The following is an 8,151-nucleotide window of genomic DNA, read 5'->3' on the forward strand; positions in this document are numbered from 1 at the left end:
GAATATAAGTCAAATTTTATTTGTTCCCTTTTTCTTTTAGGGGGAAAAGGTGATATCTTCAACCCCTCGATGATTTAGTGTTAACTTATAGTGTCGGGCCCGGCCAAGACTAGATTGATGTATTTGATTAGTAGTTCTTTGTCATTCCAAATCAAAAATCTAGAAAGAAAATATTCGACAATGAGAATGATTAAGTTTAGTGTCATTTGTCCACATGATATCTTGCAGAAAGACGGATTAGATGATCACCTATCTTAAGACACATAACTGACTAGGTCAGAGTTTGACAGCGACTTTAAGATCTACAATTGGCTTGTCAAATTTGAAAGATATATTGATATATATATATATATATATATATATATATATATATATATATATATATATATATATATGTATATACAGTTATTATACTTATCCAAGTGGGAGACTGTTAGATTAGATATCTAAGCCCATAACTATATATGGTATGTACTTGAATTGATTGTAGCACAGTCTTTTTGGGTTGCCCTCAAAACTAGCAACCGGGAAGAATGTTTGGAGAAAGAAGTTGATTTATTAATTTGATTAATAAATTGTATTAAGTAAATTATTAATATATTATGAGAATAATATATTAATTATGAATAGTAATATTTAATTACTATTTAATAAAAAATTAATTAGAATTAATATTGGGATTAAATGAATTAATTAAAAGTGCAGGGACTAAATTGCAGTTGTTCAATAGTTGAGCAAGAGGCAGTCTAGAACCCTCCATAGGTATGGACGGTTTTGACATGGTCTAGTGTTTCTAGAATGGTCCTTATTGGATAATCTGGAAAGTGGATAATTACCCGGTTTAAGATTATCTTGGACTTGGGCTAATCCAGGATTTCTCGACCGCAATATATAAAGGGGTTTAGTCTAAGGATTTCGGAAACTTGCTCTAAGAGACCCCTATCCATAATTTTTCCTCATATCTCCTTCTCCTTAATATCCTTCAACTGCTAGTGTTGGGTGTAATCCATTAGAAGTATGACAATTGTGACACTTGTTCTCAAAGCTTCCACAACATCAAGGAATTAGATTGTTATTGATTAATAACAATCAATGTATGTTTGATAACCCTTTATAATGTAATTTTGATTATATGCTAGAATATCAGGGTTTACATATTGTTTTTCAAATGATATGTTCAATTAGAGAAAACGTAGATCAATTTTAGGGTTGCATGCACACATAGGATTGTAGGTATGCTCAAAACCCATCACTTTATATGTACGGAATCCTTGTGACATATATTCTACTTTGCTTAAGATTATTTATTATAAATAATCTTCTATCAAAAAGTCACTTTTAACGCTTATTGTCTCTAAATTGACTAACCCGAATATCCAGGCATTACATAAGGTATAGCTACTTAGATTGCGAAGAGATAATACAAACCATATCAAACAACAAGAGTGGTTTGTATCATTAGCTAAGAATTGGAATGGGAAAGCTTGTGGAAAAGATTCAATAACCTAAATTTTTGCTCCATGTCCACCTCTTATATTATCCCATAGGAAAAGAAGAAAAAGGAAGAGGTTTGAAAATAAAGACATCAACGAATTACTCACTTATGGGTCCACTCTAATCAACAACACCTTGCCTCCAATATGTTATCCCTGAGTGTTACAAAACTGTTGACCAACCAATATATTGGGTGTTCTATCAGGAAAAGAATGGCAAGATTTGCTTTCAAAGACATAAAGATCTACATAGGGCTCCAACACATTAATTAGTTTATTTAAGAGATTTGATCAAGGGTCAAAGCCTTCTAGAATCTATCATGTTATTTTTTCAGTAGAGTTGATCAAAAGAAGACAGGAGTTATTGAATGAATTTGCTTTTGTGAAGCCCTAGACCATTAATGAAGCAAAAATGTATGAAAACAAAATTTTTTATCTTTTCATGTAATGTTTGTACTATTTTTGTAAATTATATACTTAATACTATGTATTCTATAGAGAATTATTTTTTAGTATAGTTACTATTGACATTATCAAATATAGGGAGATTGTTAAGAACCTTATGATTTGATATGCCAAAAAGCTATATGGCAGCAGTTGCAGCCACTGATAGTCATGAGGGTATGCATCACTTGATAACATCAAAAACCTAAGTAATGAACCTATAGTAGACAAAGCCCTGAAGATGAAGATATACTTTCTTATCAGTTAAGGATATTACTGAAGATCATACTTTCCATATAACAGAAAACTCCTAATTTGTATGGGATTGTGTTTCATTAATTGTACCTACCTTGTATGTTAAGACACGATTTTATGAATTTTGTTAAATATATCGGTACCTTTTTGTGTAAAAGGTTATCGATCAAGAGTGTATAAGTAATCAAATTTTGTTATCTCATTACCACTTGGTTAAAAAACCAAAACTAATCTTTCAATAAAGTTAGGTTTCAAAATATTCTCTTGTTCTTGTGTTCATACTATTATTAGTTTGTTAATCTTGGTGAGCCATTTGCTTAGGGACATATATATATATATATATATATATATATATATATATATATATATATATATATATATGTGTGTGTGTGTGTGTACATATATATACATACATATGTCTATATATATATATATATATATATATATATATATATATATATACATACACACACACATACATACGCAAGGTCTTTTGATAACCAAAAGATTTGTGAGAACTTGAGACCTCGTAATCCGAATATCATCTTTCAACACCAAAATCATCAATATTAACGAAAATGCAGCGTCGAAGCCATGTATAGGCTCAAACGAAAGACTTGATATTTTTTTTATGAAAAACATCCATATATATGCATTGTTGATGCATGCATGCATATATGTGTCTGCGGTTCATATGACTGTTGATGCATGTATGAATATCTGAGTCGGGAGTCCATATTATTGCAAAAGCATGCATGAATATCTGCGTCCACAGTCCATATGAATTTTGATTCATATATATATATATATCAACATTCATATGGACTTCGGACGCAAATACGCATGTATGCATTTGCAATCATATGGACTCCAGACTCAAATATGCATGGATTGCATATATATGAACATTTTTCAAAAACAAAAATCATCAAATTTGTTTTTTTAGCCCATATATGGCTTAGATACAACATTTCGTTATTAGGAGTTCTCAAATTATTACAAATCTTTTGGTTCTCACAATAACTCAGCCTTATATATATATATATATATATATATATATATATATATATATATATATATATATATATATATATATATATATATATATATGTATGTATGTATATATATATATATACACACACACACACACACACGTATATAGAGCTAGGTTCAAGTACTTTAACTAGTAATTGTGTGGATGTAGGAATCAATGTGAGTCAATCATTTCAAAACCTAAATAAGGTAAATTTTTAATGTTATCTATTAATTAATTTTAGTAATTAAATAAATATTTAATTAATGCCTGTAATTTAGGCAAGACAGCTTGATTATTAATTAAATAAGATAAATTTTTAATGTAATCTATTAATTAATTTTAGTAATCAAATCTATTGGTTCAATAATTGTATATTTAAGGATGTTATTTAGACTATTATTCTGTAAGAATATATATGAATCTATTATGCATTACAATGTTTGAATATATAAGGATCATGTTATATTTCAACTAAAGGTTCAAGAATGTTGTTTTTTCTACAATAAGTTACTTCAATCAAAATATATTCTGGCATTTTCATAAAATATTGTTCTAACATAATTGCATTCTAAAATAATAAAATCGAGTAAAATTAAAAATGAAGTAATTAAAAAAAATCATAATTCAAAATTTAAAAAATCCATATCCCTTAAAATCCGAAATTTTCATTAATTAAACATGTCTATCCAAACTTAAACATGTGTCTCCTAATTTAAAGATAGGTAAATCATTACTTAAAATAACTAAAATGAGTGGGCTACATTCATTCTTACATCCACAGAATAATTAATTAGAATACAATAATGTAAGCCTATATATATATATATATATATATATATATATATATATATATATATATATATATATATATATATTAGGTACCCTAACTCACCATACTACCACTAGTACAAAAATGGCTTGTAGGCTCGGTTTTTTAGAACGTGGTGGTCTTTTTTTCACATTTCTAATCACTAAGGGGCTATTTCGATTGATGAAATGTCGAGGAATGGAATTGAATTCTGAAGGAAATGAATTTTGTTGCACATTTGGCTGCTAAATTTTGAGTTGTAACTGAAATCCATTCACATGTCTTCTTCTGTTTGGATTGATGATTTTTTGAAGGAATTGGAATGGAATTCTATCAAATAACAATAATACCCTTTATTTGTTTTTTTTAAATTGCTTTGTAATTTACATAAAAAAATACTTTTAAATAAACCAACAATCAAATTTAATACCGATTATAAACATATATTACCTAACAATCAAATATAACTTCCATTCTATAGCATTTTTCGTACATCTTCCAAAATGATAAACCAAAATAAGAACATGTTAAATAAGTTTGGAACATAGATCATATCCACGATATCACAACTTACAAAAAATGAGCAAAGTATGTCAAAATGATACACCAAAATACTACGTTGTACATATCATTCTTCGAAAATAAGCTTCACAAATATTTCACGTTCTTCACATTCCAAGTTCCAAAAGGTCAAAACTGCTTTCGGCTCATGCATTATCTTTCGACGTGCTTTAAACTTATCCTTTTAATCCATTGATGGAATCTTCAAAATTTCAGAACTTATCCTAGAAGTTTTGTTCTATAACTCCACTTCGACATTAAAAGATTGAGACATGGTGGTCGATGCATCCCGAAGATCCTTGTCAAGTAACGTGGCGACTTTAGGTATTCGCTCAACGAAAGGATCAAATGTACGTTTCTTTTTCATAGTACTAGCACTTGATGTTTCCTCACAACGCCCATTTATTGTTGGTGAAATTTCCTCACTTTGCTCACTGAAATCATCTTCCATTTCTAATAATTCTTCTTCCACATTTTCATTATGTGACATATCCTTACAATATTCAACTCTATTGCCTTGAGAACTACCGTTTCCTAAAATTATGCACAACTCATCATAATGAGGAAGTGATTTATTTCCCCATTTTTCGCTCCTTTATGCACTAACTAAATATTATTTTGAACAACAATAAAAATTGATCAAAGATATATATTAAACATACCTTTACATAAGAATCCCAAACCTCAGGTGATTCAACTGTTCCACATCGATTAACATTATCGTAACCAAACCCATTTGTATCATTATCGGTGTTCATGTCGTAAACAACTTGCCATTATTTCTTCATAGTTCTGATTCGTAACTCAGTATGAGGTTTCGCCAAAATACCTGCATTTGGGAGTGATTCTTTCAATGCTTGTCCCAAATGTTATGGATAAACAAATTTAAAACTGTTATCGGCTTTAAACCCACCCGCATTTACCATTTTTAACATCGCCTCCACAAGCTTAGCGTCTTCATGTGTTGTCCATGTCGTATAATTTCGACTTTTTTCTATCATACCTACAAATAAACTACAATTAAAATATACAAAAAACCAAAAACAAACCACCAACTTTCTAAAACAAGTATCATGAGACTTTTGTCCCATACACAAAAAAACCCATCATCACAGTAAACTACAATTGAATACAAATAACAGGTTGATAAGGTTCAAATAAACTACAATACAATAGTAATAACGTACAAATAAACTACAAATAAAATACAAATAAGAAAGTAATAAGGTTCAAATAAACTACAAATAACATTAGTTTGTTGTATTCCAAGAATCAAACATTGTTTGTGCTAAATTATCTCTAAACGTAGTCCATTTGTCTGAATTTCCGATGGTTGTGACTTTATTATCATTTCCACCCCCATTGTCGCCGGTTCCCTCATCAGGTCGCATATTGTCTTTAAAAGGATCAATGGCTATTTCTTGACTTATATAATTATGAAGAACACAACATGCCATTATGATTCTATTCATTATTACAACCGAATAATACGAGTTATCTCTTAAAACTCCCCATCTTGCCTTTAAAATACCAAAGCATATTTCTATAACATTTCATGTAGAAGAATGCCTCATATTATATAATTCTTTTGGATTGGTTGGTTGATTTCCTCCACGCCAGTCATTCAAGTGATACATTTGATCTCTATAAGGGATGAGGAAACCTTCTCCTTTTGTATATGCACCATCTACTTAGTAATAACCTAATAATACAGTATAGTTAATATAACATCGATGTGTAATACATAGTTAATTTATTATTGATAAGTATGTGGTCTTCGAATTTTTAATCCATTTGGTCTTAGCAAGGCATTCTAAAGCACTCTACTATCCACAACTGATCCTTCCCATCTCGGTAACACATAGATAAATTGCATATCTTGTGAATAAACCCCGAACAAGTTTGTAGCTATATCATTTTTTTCTTGTTCTATACCTAGGTTTATCTACAAGTGGCACTAAACACTTTATATGTGTTCCATCTAAAGCCCCAATATAGTTCCTAAACTGCTTCCATCTTTGATCCATAGAGTCTTTGGTAACAGGTTCGGGTCTCTTAAGCAAAGAAGGATGCAATCTTATCACCACATGACATACTCGAGTAACAAGACTACTAATTGTTTCTCTCGGATGACGAAAGAGACAAGTACGGACTCAATTCTTAACATTATGGGCAATCATGTGAAGGAATATGGCAATTTGTTCATCAACATTCATATATCTAGTTGCTTTAACCCACCTAATGTTTCTATCATGCAACATAATTTTGCAAAACATCTCCTATTCATTCTAAGTTGTGATGCTATACCCTGAATAAGTGGTATCGTTTGGTATGTGATGCTATACCCCAAATATGTGGTCTACTTTATTATTTGGCTATCAAATTGCATAAGGTAATAGAAAAGCATACAACCGATACCATAACTTGGTTCTAATATGTTGCACCAAATTTCGTTCTCCCTAACCTATGTGTACATGTTAAACTAAGTCGAGACATAACCTGTAACAAATTCAAGTAAAAACATAAAAAGCAGGTTCATTAACAGGAAAACAGGAACAATCCCATTTTTTCTTCATATTTCTTGTCGAGAAGCCATCTTCTAATATGAGGATAAGAAAATTGAATAAGAATGCAAGTGAGGAAAGGGCGTAAATTTCCCATGGACTTTTTCCAAGATTTGGCATCAGCGTCGACTTTTTCCAAGAGGTATGAATTTTCCCGCCAACATAGAATATGGCGAAAAAATAGAAAGCATGAAGAAGAAATCAGATTGGAACATTGTGATATCGATTGGAATAATTTGAAGGAACCGATTGGAAGGAACTGATTAGCGAATCATATTTAACGAAGACGGTGATGAAATAAAAAGCATGATGAAGAAATCAGACATGCCTGTATGACGAATGAAGATGGAAAAGATGGCGAGGACCAGGTCAGTCGATGGATTGGCCGTCCTCCTTCACGAAAGCAAGGAAAGAAAGACAGCAGTGAACATGAATTAATGTTGCGTTCTTTTTTTTGTTAAAAGGAATAGTAAGAATATGGAACACACGTTGTATTTGAAATATTCTCCCATGGCAAATGAATCTGATTACACACATTCTAATTGGAACTGAATTCCAATGAATCTGATTGGCCAATCAATAAATCTGATTACACACTTTCTAATCAGAATTCAATTCCACTGAATCTGATTGGCCAATGAATCTTCTCCCATGGCCAATTTGATTACACTAGAGAAGGGCATGTTTTTTTTTTCATTTAGTAATTCAATTCCTTATAAAAACCTTGTCAAACACACTTTCTAATCGGAATTCAATTCCAATTACAAAGGAATGCAACCAAATACATCAGAACAAGCAGGCAGTAAAGGTCATAAAGTAATTCACATGATTGTTTCCATGATATTTTACTAAAAACAAGTCCTCGTTTCAAATAATACTTAAGACATTAACATCAATTTTATTAAAAAAACGACAAGTCATGCGACGACAAAAAACGGTGGCCAAATGTTCTCTTTAGTAACACGTTTAGTTATTTTATATGTACATTTG

The sequence above is a fragment of the Lactuca sativa genome, chromosome 2, assembly GCF_002870075.4.
Source record: "Lactuca sativa cultivar Salinas chromosome 2, Lsat_Salinas_v11, whole genome shotgun sequence".
Classification (NCBI taxonomy): domain Eukaryota; kingdom Viridiplantae; phylum Streptophyta; class Magnoliopsida; order Asterales; family Asteraceae; genus Lactuca; species Lactuca sativa.